General features: G+C 38.8%; 1 protein-coding gene across 3 annotated transcripts in view; it reads left to right on the plus strand.

Moving 5' to 3' along the window:
* The window catches only part of rbm20 (RNA binding motif protein 20), a 57,885-nt gene that overhangs the window by 13,197 nt on the left and 25,757 nt on the right, over window positions 1-18,931 (plus strand). The window contains exon 1 of one of the 3 annotated variants that reach the window (XM_074629200.1): window positions 13,098-13,197. The exons of the other annotated variants lie outside the window; for them this stretch is intronic. The gene's annotated coding sequence lies outside the window, so the exon portion shown is untranslated. Of the gene's footprint in view, window positions 1-13,097; window positions 13,198-18,931 lie in introns of those variants that run through there. 3 annotated transcript variants of the gene reach the window in all.

The following is an 18,931-nucleotide window of genomic DNA, read 5'->3' on the forward strand; positions in this document are numbered from 1 at the left end:
GCATATTTTCTGGAAGTGTGCATTTTTAGCCTAATGCAATACAAGAACACAGCATTGGACTCAGCAGAGTCTGGTATTTCTAGAAGTAGGTATGTAGATATTTCATTAAAATAGTTTATCGTGCATAGTGGTTCCAGACTATGTTCGATTATTCAGTTTATTTTTTTTTACATGTCTATCTTGTGTGTGCAAAGCATTACCAAACTGACTTGTCTGTTGTTTGGGTAGTAAAGCAAGATGTCCAGGTCCTAAAACAAGCTTTTATGTGTGTTTCGTTTTGCCTGTCTAACAGACCCAGATTTATGGGTCTGGGGTCAGCAGTGTCCCACAAGGACATAGAAGGAGCGCCATTACCACCATTAGTCTTTCTCGATCTAATTAACTGCCTCTGTGTTTTCACCTAAGTATTACACTCTATGTATAAGACTCTCATAAACATGTAGCAGATGAAGGCTTATCAGCACTGTTCACACTTCAATACGCTTTTGACCATATGTGGCAATGAGTGGCAGCTTGAAGAAGCCTTAGACACACAATAGGGTTGGCTCATGTTGCTTTTTGACCCGTTCCTATTTGTTTTCCCCCTTCTGAGGTGAAAGGGAAAGCTGGGCTGAGGCAGTAGATGGTCGAGACTGCTCTTTGTCTGGCACATTCAGAAATATGCTGTCTGGAGGGCACCAGATAGACAGTGCATAAATTATCAGACATGTCCCTAACACACCCTCCAGCCCTTCCCACCTTACCAGCAGGTGTATTTGGTATATGCTACTCAGCAATTGCAACTCCAATCTACACCAGTGTTGCTGTATAGAAATAATGGCTGATATCCACTGTGGAGTCCATCTGTCAACAGAGGAAGCAGGTTAACAGGACTGCTCACATAGTTCACAGTCCTGTTTACAGAACAGCACCCTATGTCCAGGTTATATATTGTATAAAAGAAGTGAATGTAGTCACTGTGACGTCACCCATTGGTTTCTGGACTACCGTTTTGAAGCCCTGAGTTTGGCGTTTTGGCTGTCGCCATCTTTGTTTTTTGGAGCCAGAAGTGACCATATTTATATGAGAAGGTGGAGCTGGGGAAGAGTGAGGCCAGGCGGGGCCAGGTACCATTAGCATAGCAAATGCTAAATTACCAGTTAGCGCTAGCTTAGTTCGCAAGTTGCTTCCATAATTCCCTTTAACTGTGATATTAATTGGGATGCTAATTTTGGCTAGTGAAAAACATGCTTAAAACAAATTGGACTTACATGCAGATGAACGGTGCAGGCCCTCCCTCCATGCCACCAGCGTCCGAGCTCTCCGCTCACCCGCCGGCAAAATTCCACCGCCAACTCCAGCCGGTTGAAAATTGTCAAAGTTTCCCTTGAATGAATAAGACCTCAGCCACATTGTTTTGGAAATTAAATTAAAGTTATTGCCCACTAATCCAGACACATCTCTTCCTGTCTCTCCATATAGCCCTGTTAGCTATTATCCACAAACAGTGATATGCAGTTTTATATAACCGGTGTGGCTAGCTAGTTGCCCAAAGTCTCATTTGATTTTGATTAGATGAACACCTCTGAGTGCTGGATAAGTCATCAAACATTTCAAACTGTTTTACAGAAAAGAAAAGACAAGGATTTTGCTTAAAGGCAAGCAGGCAGAGAAGAAGAGACTCCGGCCACACGCGAGCACATATGCGAGCGCGCATGTGTCCCGACCCGGTACATTTATACACTTTAAAAGTTAAAAACAGTCCCTTTAAGCTGTTTTGCACTTTAGCCCCATATTTTACACCAGTGGGATCCCACAGGACTTTGGAACAGATTTATATTCAGGGATTAGAGTTGAATGGGCTGAGCAGGATGGTATTAAGACAAGTGACTCTCATGAGACCACATTGCCTCCAGTGAGAAACACTCAATCTGTCACCAAGCCCACTTTGTATTATCTTTACTGTAATCAAAAACCATGGCACTTTGCCAAACTCTCTGTGCCAGAATAGCAAAATAATTAATGGCAGTCAGTTGTTTATAAGTATGTTTTCAAAACTAAAGAATCAAGATAATTTCACAATGCATCCCTCTAACAGTAGCTTAGCATCGTTGTGTTGCAAATGTTGTTTCATCGACTGCCTTCAACATCAAAGAAAGTTTCCAGGTTATTTGGATAAATATACAGGAAATTAGAGAATGTGTTTATGTACTGTGCAATACCATGGTTATAACATGCATTTACACACAGTTGGTCAGTAATCAGAAATGTGTATGTGCCTCTCTAATGCAGAAGCATAAATCTACCTTTAGTCTGCCATCCTCCCTCGATTGCAAGAGTCTGATCTGGTCAACCTCCTCTCAAATTCAAGTGCCATTGAGTGCGTCAAAGTGTGGAGCAGCAGGGGTTCACAATTTAGTGTATTTTGTGTGTAGTGGTGAGTCATGTAAAGGTTTGTGGGAGTGAGTGAGCACAAACCTTGCATAACACTAAAACAGTTACTTTGAAAACTAGGACAAGTCATGCATCATCATTGTGTTAATGTAACAAGCAAATCAGATTTTTTTGATTTTTTTTTGGTGGGGGTAGTGATTGTTATTGAAATTGCTTGAGCTTTTTAGCTTTAATAGCAGTGTTTTAATTGTTTTTACAGTTCATTGGTCATGTAGGTTAATTGCAAATGAGTGAAAGTAAAATCCTCTTCATTTTATCATTACACTTGACTAATCCCTGCTCTTTCAGTCTTTCACACATTGTTGTTTTTCCTCCATTAGCATCCCTTTTCTCAAATTTTCTCCTGCGTAAACGTACCCACACTGGATTAGATGACTGCATAGAGATGTGATCACACCTATTCTTTGGTCCAACCCATGTCGGAAACGTTTACAGAATGTAATTGCATATTTGCATTTGTTGTGCTTTGATTTTGGTGAGGGGTGTAGTCCATCCAACTTTAGGCAAGCGTGATGGACTTTTTCACCCTCTCTAGTCTTCATACCAGACAAAACAAGCATATAATGATAAACGATCGTGTTTGAGACTGATGAATTTTTGCCAACTAACAATAATAATAACAGACACAAATATATATTTTTTTATTTTCCAGAATTAGTTGTGTCACGCTAGTTTGATATCCTTTGTCCTACCTACCTACCTACCTACTTAACCAGACCAACAGCTAAAATCATGCTTAGTGTTGACATGGACATAGTTTGTGCATGTTTGTAGCTCTTCCACCCCGACCCCCCGTTTTGGAGCAAAAACACCTAAAATGACATACCCAAATTAACGGACTATATGCATGATTGAGGTCTTGCCAGAAAGACAACCCCCTAAAGTTTCCTGTTAAGGTGTCAGAAAACCTGGAGGTGATACAGAAACAGAGCAGTGGGCGTCTGAGGTTCGTAAAAATTTAAGATTTTTGTCCGCCTAAAATAATAATATTAAAAAGAAAATCAGTATAAATAACCATCTATGGCATTGTCTGTAAAATACAGACAGATTTACGGAGCAGATTTATTGTGAAAAATAAGAAAAATATATATCACAGTAGCCTATAAAATGTCGTAAAATGCTGAAATTACAAAACACTAATAAATAAAAAGATAAGAATGGAAGCCCAGATGGGTCGTCTGTGTCCTCCAGACTGTGAGAAAATGTTTAAGAATGAGTTGGTCACTACTGTAAATTTCTTAAAAAGACCAGGACTTCCTGAATCCTGCGATACCAAATATGTCAATGTTTAGTGACGTAGTGGGCATTGGCAAACTGAAAAAAGGGAAGGGGATCAGGCCGTGGACGAGGGCGTCCTTGTGAAGTTGAAGAGGTTGAGGTTGATAAGATTACTCCCCTATGTCGTTAAGACAACTTTGCATTCTTAAACTCCACATTTCCAACATTAACTCATGGTGCTGGCTCCAAGGTAGAAACAGTGTTGCATCAACCTCTATTCCTGGCCTCTGCTATCAGCCTCACTACTACCGCTATCAGGGAGTGTCAGGGACGGATGAAGAGATGTCTGTGTCTGTGTGTGTCTGGAGAGACACGGCTAAAGAGAAGAAGAAGGTTGGAAGGCAGAGAGGATGAAACAGAAAAAACACTTTAAACAGGAAGAGAGACAGTGAGAGAGGGGTGCAGATGCACAGACAGAAAGAGAAAATGAGAGAGCAATGCAGTCATGCCTGGCAGTATGAGGAACCGATTAGAAATCAGGCATGCTAATGGGCCACCTAAAATACCCAGTGTGATGAGGGAAGTGGCCTAGAAGGTCTCTGTTTGTCAGCACAAGGTCAAGATCCATTCCGAAGACCGATAAATCTCCCAGGTGATCAATTGCACCTCAGGGAGTTGGGAGGGCACAAGTGGTGGCTTCTGACTTTCCCTTTGAGATAGCTGTTATTAAGTAATTGGCAATAATTGCACTGATGATATGAATCTGTTCTCTCCCTCCCACATTTCTCTGAGTAGCACGAATTGTTTTAGATAAAACTTGTAGTACTTGTACTTAAAATTCGCTTGACAATTGAATGGAAACACGGCCACTTTAAAGATATAGAGGCAGTAACCTTCCTGCTTCCATGCAATGTGTGGATTTGCCCGTTTCACCATTAAAGATAATAAACTGAAGATAAAACTTCTCTATGTCGGATTGGTTCAGTGTGTTGTCTTGCACAGAGAGTGTGAATGCTTTCCATATAATGCATGAGCACTTTCTGAACAAATAAGTCAAATCATACCATTTCATTTTTCTTCAGATCTGACACGCTTGCCCCTACGCCTGGCAGCTCTGGTCTCCCCGTTCTCAGATGCTGTTTGGAAAAATGTTAATTAATTTTTGGTTTAGTTTAGAGTTGTCTGTGCATGAAACTAAAGTCAGATCCTGATACTGCCATAAAATTGTCAAACACAAAATGAATAGTCTTATTTTATGGTTTCTATTTTATGAGTGTGTATTATTTCAATGAATAGGCTCCACAGAGAAATCCCTCGTTGGTCATTACTCTAGGGCATAGCCAACCCATTCTGTCCACCGGCTTTGAGAGGGATTTCTCACTTACACTGGGGTTTCGCTGGACGACTTTCTCCTTTTCCATTTTCCCCTCTTTTGTTTATTCGTCGTTTCGGGGGTTCTGCAGAGCAGCTGTTGGAAAAGTTGCAGAGTTCACTTGCTTTCATTGTTTGGGTAATTTCTACTAATGACTATTTGAGCAGCCTGCGATGCCAGCAGCTTCCTGGGAGGAGACATGTTGAGCCATATGGCTGCAGTCCCCTCCCTGTTTCTGTCAGACCTGTATTGGGTCCACCATGTGTGTGCGTGCGCTGTTTTTCCCAAAATATTTCACCCATCTGTTATCTTCACTTCGAAGACATTGCTTTGGCTTGTGGTGTGCGTATTGATTTATCATGCTAACGTGATACCATGAAACTGTATTTCAGCATTCCAAGACACTTGAGACAACCATATTAATCCATTTTCATTGTTAATTAATGATCGCTGAAATATACTCAACATATTTTTGGGTGGAATCCATCTTAACTGGACAGTTAGGAATTTTAAGGCCCTGACACACCAAGCCAACGGTCGGGTTGGGGCCGTCGGTGAGCGTCCGTCGGCCTAGTTTTTTTGGTGTGTCCCTCACCACCGGCTCTAGTCTGCCCGTGTTGGAAGTTTTTCGGCTAATTCAGCATGTTGAATCGGCGGCGCCGCCAATCAATGAGAGAAATCACTCTGATTGGCTGTTCAACTGAAACGAATCAGTGCATGAGAAGAGAAAAAAAGCAAGCCAACGAGTAAAGTCAAGAGGAAATACACAGAAGGTTCTTCTCATTTTTCATTTTATCTCATCTGATCATTCCAATACACGGATATTTTCACAACGACATAGCCGTCTGGAATAAAGCTAAGTGGGGACTGAGAGTTGTGTGAAAATGGTCGGGAAACGCTGCTTTGTTTCATGTATGTATCATAACAGCGGCTTTTATATCCTCAGTCCTCGGTCTTCCAGTTTCCCTTTTTTGAATGACGAATAGAGACTACTGCCGCCTGCTGGTAGGGAGAGTTATTTCATCTCACTCAGGCGCAGAACGTCTGTGCTAACTGGCTGTCGGCTGTAGTCTTTGCGGTGTGTTCAAGTGCAACTTTTTGGCTAAGACAAAGGCGACGTAAGGCAACTACACAGGCGGGCTTCGTCGCTGCTAGTTCTTTGATGTCGGGTTGGTTTGTCCCCAGCTTTAGAGGAAACAAACATAGGACATCCATCAACAGATTCTCAAATATTAGCATTAGCAATCTATTATTTACTCTATAATCCTCATAACATCTCTGCTTTTTCAAATAACATTGATTCACATAAATGTGCCAGATATTGAACTTTTTCATTGGACTCAACAATAGGCCATTCATGTCTTTCTTTGTCTTTCATGACAATTGAGCACAATATACGATACAATAGACCTGTAGAGTTTTGTCCTCTTTTCTTTTTTCCCTCACTTTGAATTCAACCTGATGCTCCTTCTGATAACTTGACAAAAATTTAAACATGTCTATTATGCACATGGACATGATATTATATCATATCCAATGTTAGGGGAGTATGTGGAAGTTGGGCGTCATTCAAAAAAAAAATTTAAATGATTATTTTACTGTATATTGTATTTTATGCCTTAAAGCTAGGGTTGATTTTGTTATATTTCTTGAAAATCACATTACATCCCGACAACAATCAGTAAATCAAATGCTCTAACAAAAAAAAAGAAAAATCCGGTGGCTGTGGCAGAACTGCAATAGGCTACCTACCTGTCTACCTACCTACCTGCACACACTCTGCCCGTGCTCTCATTGCGTGTCACCTGAGTCTCCCACAAGCTGCTGACTTAGTGAGTCCTAACAATAGCCTTGTTCGTTGTTTACATGCATTATGATATGTTATGTTGGCAACACTGGGTTTCTCAGTTAGATCATTTTTAAAATCTAGCATACCCTTGCTAGTATCTCAAGATTACCAACCCTAGCTTTAAGAAAACACTCTTATTTGGTGTATATTGCATTGATTGCTGTTGCAGGGATTATATTTGAGATTCTTTGTTTCCCAAACAGTCTCTTGAACCACAGGGCTCCCCTTGGCGATCATGTTCAACCACCTGTCGCAGTGGTGCTGGGCTTGGACTGTTTACTCTCAATACTGTATGCTTGATTTGCTTTGAAAATGTGCAGTTTTAGTAATTCCCCTTACATACGTATTATCAAAATAGAGCAGGAAACCCTAAGGCTATATAGCCTGATTACCGCTCAAGGGCAATGAAGTATTTTTTAAAAAAATGATGGGAGGTGAGAAGGGAGTTGTACTGCCATTGGCTAGGAAGTCAGTGAGTGGGACAACACAACTGGGTTTGTAATTATGACGGCAGTGACAGATGGTAAAATGCAATACTTGTTTGGACAGAGATGGAGGAGAGTGAGGTAAGAGCGGCGAGAGAGAGGGGGATATGAGAAGGGGGAGAAGGACTGAAGGAGGGGTTGTGGGAATCATCGCTACGTCACCTTGTACACCAATATAGCTCCGATGTTGCTGACCGCTGTCGGGGAAGACTCCAGTTAGGTGTTCCTTACTCTGCCCCGCAGATGCTCATGAATAGAACGGACTAGGAGCATGTCGAAAATGTAATGGTCCATTTTATATGTTTATATTTGGAGCTGCAGAATTTCATAAACAAAAATTATAGACTTTTATTGAGTCACCGCACGACACAGCAGCAGCTAGTGAAAAATAAATTTACTGTCTACACCAAGGCAGCAGCTATAAATAACTATTTCAGAGCAGCAAGAAAAATGGCTGGTCAGACTCAGTTGTCAAAGCCAACACAATCCCTCCCCCACTCATCATGTTACTTTACCTCTGAGTCTTGTGATGCTTCTTGTGCTTAAATAGATAGATAGATGTACTTTATTGATCCCAAATTGGGAAATGATTGAAATTGAAATCCCTTACCTGGCAAACATTTCTCCATCAAATCCAACTTAAGCATTAACCTGCTAAAGAATATTTTTCTTTCTTTTTTTTTTTTTTTACCTGATTTGGACCCGTTTTCCTGCAATTCTCCCTTTATGTAGTTCCCTCTTCCTGAGCTTTTTGACTGACTGTTGGATTAAGGGACTGTTCTTTTGTCAAACTTGTGGCTGCTGTAACAGTAGCTACTGTAAGTGTAGACTTTCCCTTCAGCATGTGCGGTCGCCATCCTTCTTGCCGGCAGCAACTTTGACAAGCCAGATGGATCTCTGATGTCTCTCTGTCCAAAGTCCAAGGAAACTGTTCGGCGACTCAGTCACCTGGCCCCCAGCTCTCAGCACCCAGTTTGACACTCAATGTCAGCGGATCCCAGGTAACTGGAGGGCTTTTCTTAGCTCTTGTCAGCACTCTTGCATTAAAAACTGACCACAGAACACCTGATAGGCCAGAAAAGAGGGGCAAGTGTTGATAATCTGTCAGAAAAACGGTGGTGTTACAATGTATGGTTTACATTTGAAAGCATTGCTGGTTTACTTCAGAAAAGTGCATAGTCCAGGCAAGAAAACTATAAATTGTGTGTTTTATGCTGTTGTAAAACCTTCCTCTTGAGATTTGTCTCTTTACATTTTTAGAGGTTAATCACCAAGCTTGCAGTGATATTTTACTTCCTAGCATATGCCCCAAACAGGTGTCACCCTTAAGTCCTCACGTGGGCACTATGTCAGCATAGCTCTAAAGACTAATTGCAGATTTCCTGTGAGGGGACATACTTTTTTGAATGCTTTTAAAGTTTCACAGTTGGGCGGCAGCTGTCAGGTCAAAGGGTTCCTTTTGACCTGTATGTTTCTCTGTGACCCCAATATCCCGTGTTACGCAGTCCTTATGGTTGAAACAAGATCACCAGCTACCATGTGCATGTGACAGAGAAATGCAGAAAAATGTGTCTCCAGTGTAGCCTCTCAGGGTTTAGTTTCAAGTCTCTTGGTCTGACTTGTGTTTGTGTGTGACTCAGTCAGTGACTTAATGTCAGGCATGCAAACTTATAGGTTTATTTGACAGTGATATGCCAAGGCCGGGTATATGCGATTCTTGTTACCTCACAAACTTTAGTTTACCTTTTGATGTTACTTCATAAAACCCCGTGACTGATTCAGAGCATAAATCTGACCATTTTACAAGCATCATCAGAGAAACATGGTATGAATCAAAGTGATGCCTTGCTGTAGACGTACCACCCTCGAGGTGGTCATGGGGGGCCAGTCCCTGTGTCTCTGTGGCCCAGATACCTCACCCATTGCTATGGTGCCGTAAATCAAGAACCAACTGCGTTTGCAACTGTGCCAAATGCGGAGCAAGGCAAGCTGACCCTGCTTCCTCACCCATACCTCGCCCCATGAAACCATCTCTCATGGCATGATGGTGTCTATGTGACTATGCAGGCCGCGGCTACGTGTCTGATTTGTTGAAAAGTTAAATTAAGGCTCTTGAATGTCAGTAACTGCTTTTGCCATATTGGGAAGATGGTCTCCTCTTGATTTGTGTCTCGAGTCACATATTCTGAAGTTCATGTGAGCTTGTATGCATATCTCTCTCTCCCATTTGCCTTTGCATTTGTTGTCTGCAATGAGCACTCTGTCTATATATAAGGTTTAGTCAACTATGTATAATGAATTGGCATAAAATATCTCTTGTAAGCATCGTGACTCCCATTCTAGCAGGCTGGACTGCTGATCAAAATAAGTACAGTGCCCTCATATGGCAGGTTGATACATTCCTGTCAGACCTCCTGGAGACAGTTGTGGCAATATGTGGCACCACCTAGTGGGCCATGGAAAAAGTGTTTTGAAAGACACCTATGCTGTATGTGTGGGTGCTTTTCCCCTCTTCCCGTGATCATAAAGTCTGTCCCATCCTACCACACTGTGTCAGATTTGCTAAACAACAAATACAAATAAACAAAAAATAAAATAAAATTTTAAAGAAAAGAGTGAAATCACAAGGAGTTGAAAAGTTTTTGGTAAACACCAGTGACTGACTGAAGATTTCTGGCTTCCAAATCTGTTTCCAGCTGTAGTTTCAGATCAAAAACTCTTACATCCACCCACCAACACCTACTTTCATTTACAGCTGCTCATCAATGGAGGACGGTTTTATAATGTCAAGCTCCAAAAGCTTAAAAAACTTCCCAAGTTAAACTAAAAAACTAAACAATGCAAACTAAAATACATATAACAAAACAGTGTGATTACAATATAATTTATTGCATTTGTCAGTTGGATCTCAGCTCTTGTGAGATATCTTACTAGTCTCAATTTCAGAACTGTAGATATGAAAATATAACCTGACATACATAATTATGTATTAATTATAATCATACATTGGTCATACAAGGTCATATTTGATTTGTTCTAACATCATTATTAGTACTGGACAGACCATGTCGTAGTTCCTGTGAGCCCACATAAAAAAATACTACTAATACAGTGGACGCTTATCTGTATGGCAGCATCAAACTTGGCCAGGCTTGATTGTTATTGTTATTGATGTAACCGTACCCCTTTCTCTATGTTTGAATTATTTCACTGTATTAGTGACCATAAAAATAATTATGATAATAATAATATATTCAGGTGATATCTCTTTTGATTATCGTATGGTATTGGCAAAAAAGCAGCCTGTTCTCTCTTTGCCGACTGGGTGTGATGCTAACAGATGGAGTTACTGTAAATCTGTCAGGGTGATACCTCCCTCGGAGTTAAATGCTTGTGTGATTAGGTAAAGCGCTCATTTAAAGCTGCTAAAAATCTACAGATGGAGCTCCATAGAAGAGGGCAGAATAATTTATGAAATTGTAGGCGTAAATTAATTTTGCTTTGAGATATTTTTTTTCATGGGATACTGATTCTGTTTTACAGTGTGTACTTGTTTTTATTTATTTATTGGCTGCAACAGACTGTATTTTGTAATTCTGAATAAGGTTGCTTTGCCAATGGGATTACATGCCATACAATAAGAAAATGGAGAAAAAAATAATGAAAGGGGAAAAAAAGTATTTTACATTTTTATTTTATTACCGTCTTTAATTGAGGAGTGATAAATCCAAACAGCACTTTTATAGAATGGTATATTAAAAAAGTGAAAAGGAAATTAATTACAAATGTAATAGATATTTTGTTTTGGTAATTTTATTATATTGAATTGGAAATAATTGGCCTCATATCCTTTTATACACATGAAAAAGGAGAAAATCCTTTCAATGTAAAAAAAGAACATTGAATGTGCTTAATTTATTCACACAATGCAGTTAGTAAGGGACATAAAGAACACACAAATAAGGTTTAAAATAGCAGCTACTCTGATTGCAGTGTGTTTCAAGCTTGCCGCGCTCCCTCAGGCAGCATCCTAAAGAGAAAGCTGAAATGAGGGACGTACCTTTAACAATTAATTCTTTCAGTCAAGTCAGAACGACTGCATATGTTCATATAATTGTATTGTCGTTAGAGATGTGGTTGTACAAAAACATTTGGACGTCAATATTATGCTTTACCTACCAAACAAGTTTATAGCTTCAGCTTACCTAATGTGATATTTAAAATCATGTCCCTGTTGAAGGTTAAATATTCCTACACTATGAACATAGGAATAATAAGTATCTTGTTTAGTCATTCAACAGTTTACTTATTGATTGCTTTCACTGTAAATGATTTTTTTTTTTTTTTAATTATGCTTAAAAAATACCCTTTTTCTATTTGCGTAAATTCTGGTATATCAAATAATCTGTTTTTCATTTTTGAATTTGTTAAATGTTCAAAAGAAAAATAATTGTAGCATATAGTTACATGGAGGGAAGCTTCTTGACACTTGATACACGCACAGGAATGTCTGAAGTGCACATGTATCTCACATAAAACCTTGGTCAGTAAATTAGATTCAAACACTTCATGTTTTGCAAGTTAATACATTTCACATTAACTTTTTATTGTAGTTGTTTAAACCTACGATGCTAGTATATCTTGATAGATTTGTGTCATTTGGGAACTCTTCTCCTTTACATTATCCCTTTTGGAATAGTTGGTGATAGAGTATTTTTCCAAAGTACAGAAGAAGCCCCTTACAATAAAATAAATACAAGAGTACAATAAAACACTTCCACAAAGCTACAAAATCCACTGCTTAAAGCCTAATCGTCATCTAGTTCGCCGTGACCAAGATGAGTGCGGACATTACTTTATGCTCTGTCTCCGTTCATCACCAGACACACTCAGGAAAAAATGAAAATCTCTGCCGGGAAAGAATCCATCAAAACCATATCGCCTCACAAACCAAAAGGGCTATATCTCTGAGTGGCATATTGTTTGGTGTTCTTTAAAGAATATGCAGTTCATACATACATACTACAAAAGATGGATGTGGTTAGAGCTGCAACCATTAATCAATTAGTTGTCAACTATTAAATTAATCGCTAACTATTTTGATTATCGGTTTGTGTAATTGTTTTAAAAAAAAAAGTTTAAAAAAATTCTGATTCCATCTTCTTAAATGTGAATATTTTCTGGTTTCTTTACTCCTCTATGACAGTAAACGGAATATCTTTGAGTTGTGGACAAAACAAGACATTTGAGGACGTCATCTTGCGCTTTGGGAACCTGATTGACATTTTTCGCCATTTCCGGACATTTTATAGACCAAACAAAATAATCAATATATTAATCGGCTATGAAAAATAATCGTTAGTTACAGCCCTAGATGGAGTAGTATGTCAGTAGTAATCAGACATTTTGCTGTTTTCTATTACTTAACCTGACAACTCTCTACATTAAGCTTTGTGTGGACCAAACTGCTGCCGCTGAGGAAGCAGCAGCTTGAGGATTGCACAGCATTACCCCAAGACCTTCTCTGTAAATACTTCCCTGTGTTGGTCTACCCCTGTCCTCACACACACATGCTGACCACTTGTGACTTTTCATCATATGTCTCCTCTCCCTGTCCAGTGGTCAGTAATGCAGGGGAGCAGCGTAACTCATGTAGGGTGAAGACCACTAGCTGTGATGTTATGCTAATGTACATGTGTTAGTCATACGTTAGTCGTCATGATAGAGGGTAGAGACATACGTCAGTCACAGCTGCTGGGCAGAGGTCAGGCTACAGAGAAGCACTCAGTCAGTTTAGTGTCAGAGGTGTAACTTGGACCTCCGCTGCTTGTCTTGTCAAGGTTGGTGTGTTTGTGCAATACCTCCAGGTGTGATTTTCAGTAGAAGCCTGTTTTAGCATAGTGTATGAGGTGGTAAGTCTTGTCAGCTGTACTGTGTTGGGGGATCCGCAAAGAGGCAGGATTTATAGCCGTCTACGGAGCTGCAGTGTGTTTGGACATTGTGGAATATTTTGTTGGATGTTTCATTGGACTCAGTTGAGGGCTATTCTGTGGCTGGACTGGACTTGAATCCTTCCTCTAATTTGTTACTTCCTCCAGTGAGGCTCTGTGGACGGATTGGGCCCATGTGGCGTTTTGTTATGACTACGGAGCTGCCTGTGATCTTTGTGAAAGTGCGTGTGTGTGTGTGTGTGTGTTGTTGTTTTTTTGGACTTGGCGAGGACAATGTGGCTCAGAATTAGACTTTCAAAACAGAATGCTATTTTTCAAAACTTTCCTGAAAAATATTTGATTTAGTTTGCATAAAGTGTCATCATAATTTATATTGTGTTGCTAGGCCACAGGGCAAACATTTGTTGAGACGTGCGCAGAGAGATGTTTCAGACTAGTTGTATTTAGCAATATTAATGCATGTCTAACTTTAACATTAGTTGATGTGTCCTAAAAGCTTTTAATACATGATAGGAAACCATTATCCATCAATATCTATTGATGTTGATGTCAGCTGTTTATCATTTGCATTTAGACTGTATTGAATCCCAAATGATTTCCTTTTTGGCAAACTGAATGATGCAGCAATGGTTCTCGTCTGTAATAATGTTCACATTTACTTTTAGTTACCTTTAGTCTGTTGATTGTAAAGTCTTGTGATACTTAAGAGTTGTTTTTCTCAATGTAAACAGACTTTAATTTTTACCCTATCTCTTATTGATGCATGACATCAATAAGTTGTAATACCAAATATTTTGTTGTTCTAATTATTAAGGCATGTGTTCAGCAGGGTTCCTGATGGACAATAGGACTATCACATTTTCTTGTCAGTCTTTGCACCTGCGCCTGGGCGCTGCATGAGAAAGCCGAGTCTCGGGAGGAGACAGGAGTTAAAGTAATTTCAATGATCGCGGCCATTTTTCCACGATACTTAATTTTTTTCCTAAATTGAAAATTAATTTCTAGGTGTGTTTTCGCAAATTGATCATTAGACTTGTTCCAATTGAGGTCCAGTTGAGTTCCAATGTAGAAGCCTACACATTATCACTTAAAAGCAGGGTAAAATGTACACTTTCCTATGTTCTTGTAGTGGATACTTGATCAAAGTAAGGAAAAAAGTCTGGACAGGCAGAAGTAGCAACAGCAGAAGTCGCATTGCTGAGACAGAAAGGGCAAAATAAACAGAGACAAATCAGAAAGAATACAATTTCAGTCGGGTCAAAAGACCGAATGTACATTCTTGTGTGAAACTAAGATATCTATAGATAATTTGACTTGACTTGACCTACAGTATACTATTATTCTTTCTAAGCCTTGTGAGCTGCAGGTTAAATTGTGAGCTGTGACACAAATTCTACTACTCCCTACTTTAACGTGGATGTCGTACATTCACTACAATAATACAAATATTGCATGCTTTTTTTATTGAACCTGTTCTTCATGCTTTATGCATTTTATTACTTTTAAATTGAATTGTGAAACAAAACAGAAACACCTGAGGTGTGTATATTTATAAAAAAATTTACGTGCAGGAGTTTTTAAATGACCACATGAAGCTAATAAGCTCTGCTATGACATGGCTTTGACTGTGAGAGACTTTTTTTCGGCTGTCAAGGGTTCAGACCCGAAGAGCACGACAACAGTTACACATGGACTGGCAATATATTTGAAAGGTAAAAAAAACAAAGAAGGGTCAAAACATCACAGCCAAAAATAAGATCTGTATATCATATTCAGATCTCATGCATAATGTTATGAAATATTTGCAATTTTTTTTCTCTTTTTGATGCAACAATAGAGATGTGTAACAGAATTGGAAAATAATGGGAACTTGCACACTTAAATAGACTTTGATTCAAGCAACACAGAGTTTGTTGAATTTGATATTTTCCACGAAGAGTTCCTAAAAACATTTATGTTTTTGTGTGCCCCTTTAAGGTGTATTTTATGTAGTTTAAATTATGTGTCTCTGAAATTTGTTTTTCTTCTTCATCTAACTGACTGCTGACAGATTTCATTCTTCAATAATTTGCTTTTTTCTGCTACTGAAAGCCTAATGGCAGCTCCGGTCCCCTGAATTAAATAAATTAACAAACATTCTTGAACGTAAGCTGTCTGGGTTGTTCAACAATTGACATGTCAGTTACGACATTTTTTAAAAAACATTTTGTGTTCCCAGTTGAAGCGTATGGTAAAAAGAGTAGTTGATGCAGAAATAACGTGGCTACTCTGCTCTCTCTGGCCAAATGCAGAGACCAAACGATACGCTTGATTTTGCAGATTTTGTCAGTTTTGCCCAATATCTGAATCACTTGAGTTCAATCAATTTATTTTTTGTATTATTTACTACATACATTAGAGGTACTACACATATTTAGCTACTCTCTCTGGTACTTTCTGATAACAAATGTTCTAACAACGCATTTGAACTTTTCTTTGTTATTATAAATGAATGTAGTGAATATCCTGAAATGTAAATAACAAAAGGTTGATAATGTTCTTTCAAAGAGATCAATTCCACTGCAGTTGTAGTAGGGATGTGGCCAGGTGATGTGACTGTGTGGACTGTTGCATGGACTCATTTTCTTCATAATTGTATTAGCAAACTTTAATTAGCAACTCTGTTGCCATCCATCTTGACACCTATAGTCCCCATCTTCATCACAAGATTGGTTTGAAGTGTCTAGCACACTGTGCCAGTAGCCCAAAAGTCCATATTAGTCTATTAAGGACACTGTGTGTCTGGATGGCAGAGGGCAGCTCTAGTATTTATAGCTCTGAGTCATAAGCTGGAATGGTGTAAGTGTATCTCTCAGCATGCTTGCTCACTTAAGAGTGTGTACAATCGGCAGTGAAACTTGGAACTGTCAATTGTCCAAAGTGAGTCAGTTATCATAATTACATTTAATTAACTCCTTAGACTATGGTATGTGATTTTAATATAGGTCTGTTTTATGTTTTTTGTTATTGTATGTATCGCAAATCCATAAAACCTAAACCATGCAAAAACACCCATGTGATCCTTTATCTTAATGCACATACTTTTGGCAGCAATTTTGATTTTGCCTTTGTTCTAATTATAAATCATAATAATAAACTTTTTGTTGTATAAAACTTGCTTAAAAGTGCTTAATAGGAATAAGTGCAAACAAACTGATCATTCAGCTCTCATATTAGCAACACTTTTAATGACTGAAGTTGCCCTAAATTTAGTTTTCATATAATCTGTGTTGCAATGTTATCATGTGTGAAATTGATGGGGCAACAGTAAATGAAAGTGATAAAATTATCATAATAACACATTTTATTTATACAGCACCTTTCCAAAACAAGGTTTACAAGGTGCTTTACAGACTAAAAATAATAAACTTCAGTGGATCCACTTTTACTCTAAAATATTATATTATTATTGTATGATAATATTGTTTTAGTATTCAGTCCCGCAAAATTCAAAATGATCTTGTTATCTGAAGTTGTACAGACGTAGGCAAAATTGTTGGTACTCTTCCGTTAAAGAAAGAAAACCCCACAATGGTCACTGAAATAACTTGAAACTGACAAAAGTAATAATAAATAAAAATTTACTGAAAATTAACTAATGAAAATCAGATATTGTTTTTGAATTGTGGTTCAACAGAATCATTTAAAAAAACAAACTGATGAAACTGACCTGGACAAAAATGATGGTAGCCCTAGAAAAGATGTAAAATAATGTGACCATAGGGACATGTTAAACTAAGGTGTGTCCTGTAAATAGCATCACAGGTATCTTCAAACTTGTAATCAGTCAGTCTGCCTATTTAAAGGGTGAAAAGTAGTCACTGTGCTGTTTGGTATCATGGTGTGTACCACACTGAACATGGACCACAGAAAGCTAAGGAGAGAGTTGTCTCAGGAGATCAGAAAGAACATTATAGACCTTCATGTTAAAGGTAAAGGCTATAAGACCATCTCCAAGCAGCTTGACGTTCCTGTGACTACAGCTGCACATATTATTCAGAAGTTTAAGGTCCATGGGACTGTAGCCAACCTCCCTGGACGTGGCCGCAAGAGGAACATTGATGACAAATCGAAGAGACGGATAATACGAATGGTAACCAAAGAGCCCAGAACAACTTCCAAAGAGATTAGAGGTGAACTCCAAGGTCAAGGTACATCAGTGTCAGATCGCACCATCCGTCACTGTTTGAGCCAAAGTGGACTTAATGGAAGACGACCCAGGAGGACACCAAATCATAAAAAAGCGAGACTGGAATTTGCCAAAATGCATATTGACAAGCCACAAAGCTTCTGGGAGAATGTCCTTTGGATAGATGAGACAAAACTGGAGCTTTTTGGCAAGTCACATCAGCTCTATGTTCACAGACGAAGAGATGAAGCATCCAAAGAAAAGAACACTGTACCTAATGTGAAACATGGAGGAGGCTCGGTTATGTTATGGGGCTGCTTTGTTGCATCTGGCACAGGGTGTCTTGAATCTGTGCAGGGTACAATGAAATCTGAAGACTATCAAGGCATTCTGGAGCAAAATGTGCTGCCCAGTGTCAGAAAGTTTGGTCTCAGTTGCAGGTCATGGGTCCTCAAACAGGATAATGACCCAAAACACCCAAGAATGGCTAAGAACAAAACATTGGACTATTCTGAAGTGGCCTTCTATGAGCCCTGATCTAAATCCTATTGAACATCTGTGGAAGGAGCTGAAACATGCAGTCTGGAGAAGGCACCCTTCAAACCTGAGACAGCTGGAGCAGTTTGCTCACGAGGAGTGGACCAACATACCTGTCGACAGGTGCAGAAGTCTCATTGAGAGTTACAGAAATCACTTGTTTGCAGTGATTGCCTCAAAAGGTTGTGCAACAAAATATTAAGTTAAGGGTACCATCATTTTTGTCCAGGCCAGTTTCATTAGTTTGTTTTTTAAAATGATTCTGCTGAACCATAATTCAAAAGCAATGTCTCATTTTCATTAGTTAATTTTCAATAAATTTTTATTTATTATTACTTTTCTCAGTTTCAAGTTATTTCAGTGACCTTTGTGGGTTTTTCTTTCTTTAACGGAAGAGTACCAACAATTTTGCCTACGTCTGTATATGTCAGACTTCTGCCAAGTCTTCGAACCTAAAGTCTTAAGTGAGTCCTAGTCTCTTTCAGAGTTGAACTATGCCGAAAGCAAAGTTATGTGGCTGTAACTAAGTCATTGTGATGTAGAACTACAGACATGGAATCTAGTGTCTGTTGTCTCTAAATTAATTGTGTATTATTGGTTTTATTAAGGTTTTAGAATTGCTTCGGTATGCTGTTATTATTTGCCAGCCATTACACCACGTTGAAGTTGAGTGATAGAAATCAACTGAAATTGCACAACCTTAAAAACCTATGATTAAACACAATATTTTAATATCATGTCTTAAGTCAGTTACAGCATTTAGGTTTTTTAGTCATCAAAACTTACATTGTTTCCACGAGTTTTCATTTTCAATCTCAGGGGTATGATTTCTGAACCATATGTCTACAGCAGGATAGATTATAGCTCAGTTTGGCTTAGAGTATGACTTATGGTTGTTATATGATGATTTTATGATGT

Source organism: Sebastes fasciatus, chromosome 3 (genome assembly GCF_043250625.1).
Source record: "Sebastes fasciatus isolate fSebFas1 chromosome 3, fSebFas1.pri, whole genome shotgun sequence".
NCBI lineage: Eukaryota > Metazoa > Chordata > Actinopteri > Perciformes > Sebastidae > Sebastes > Sebastes fasciatus.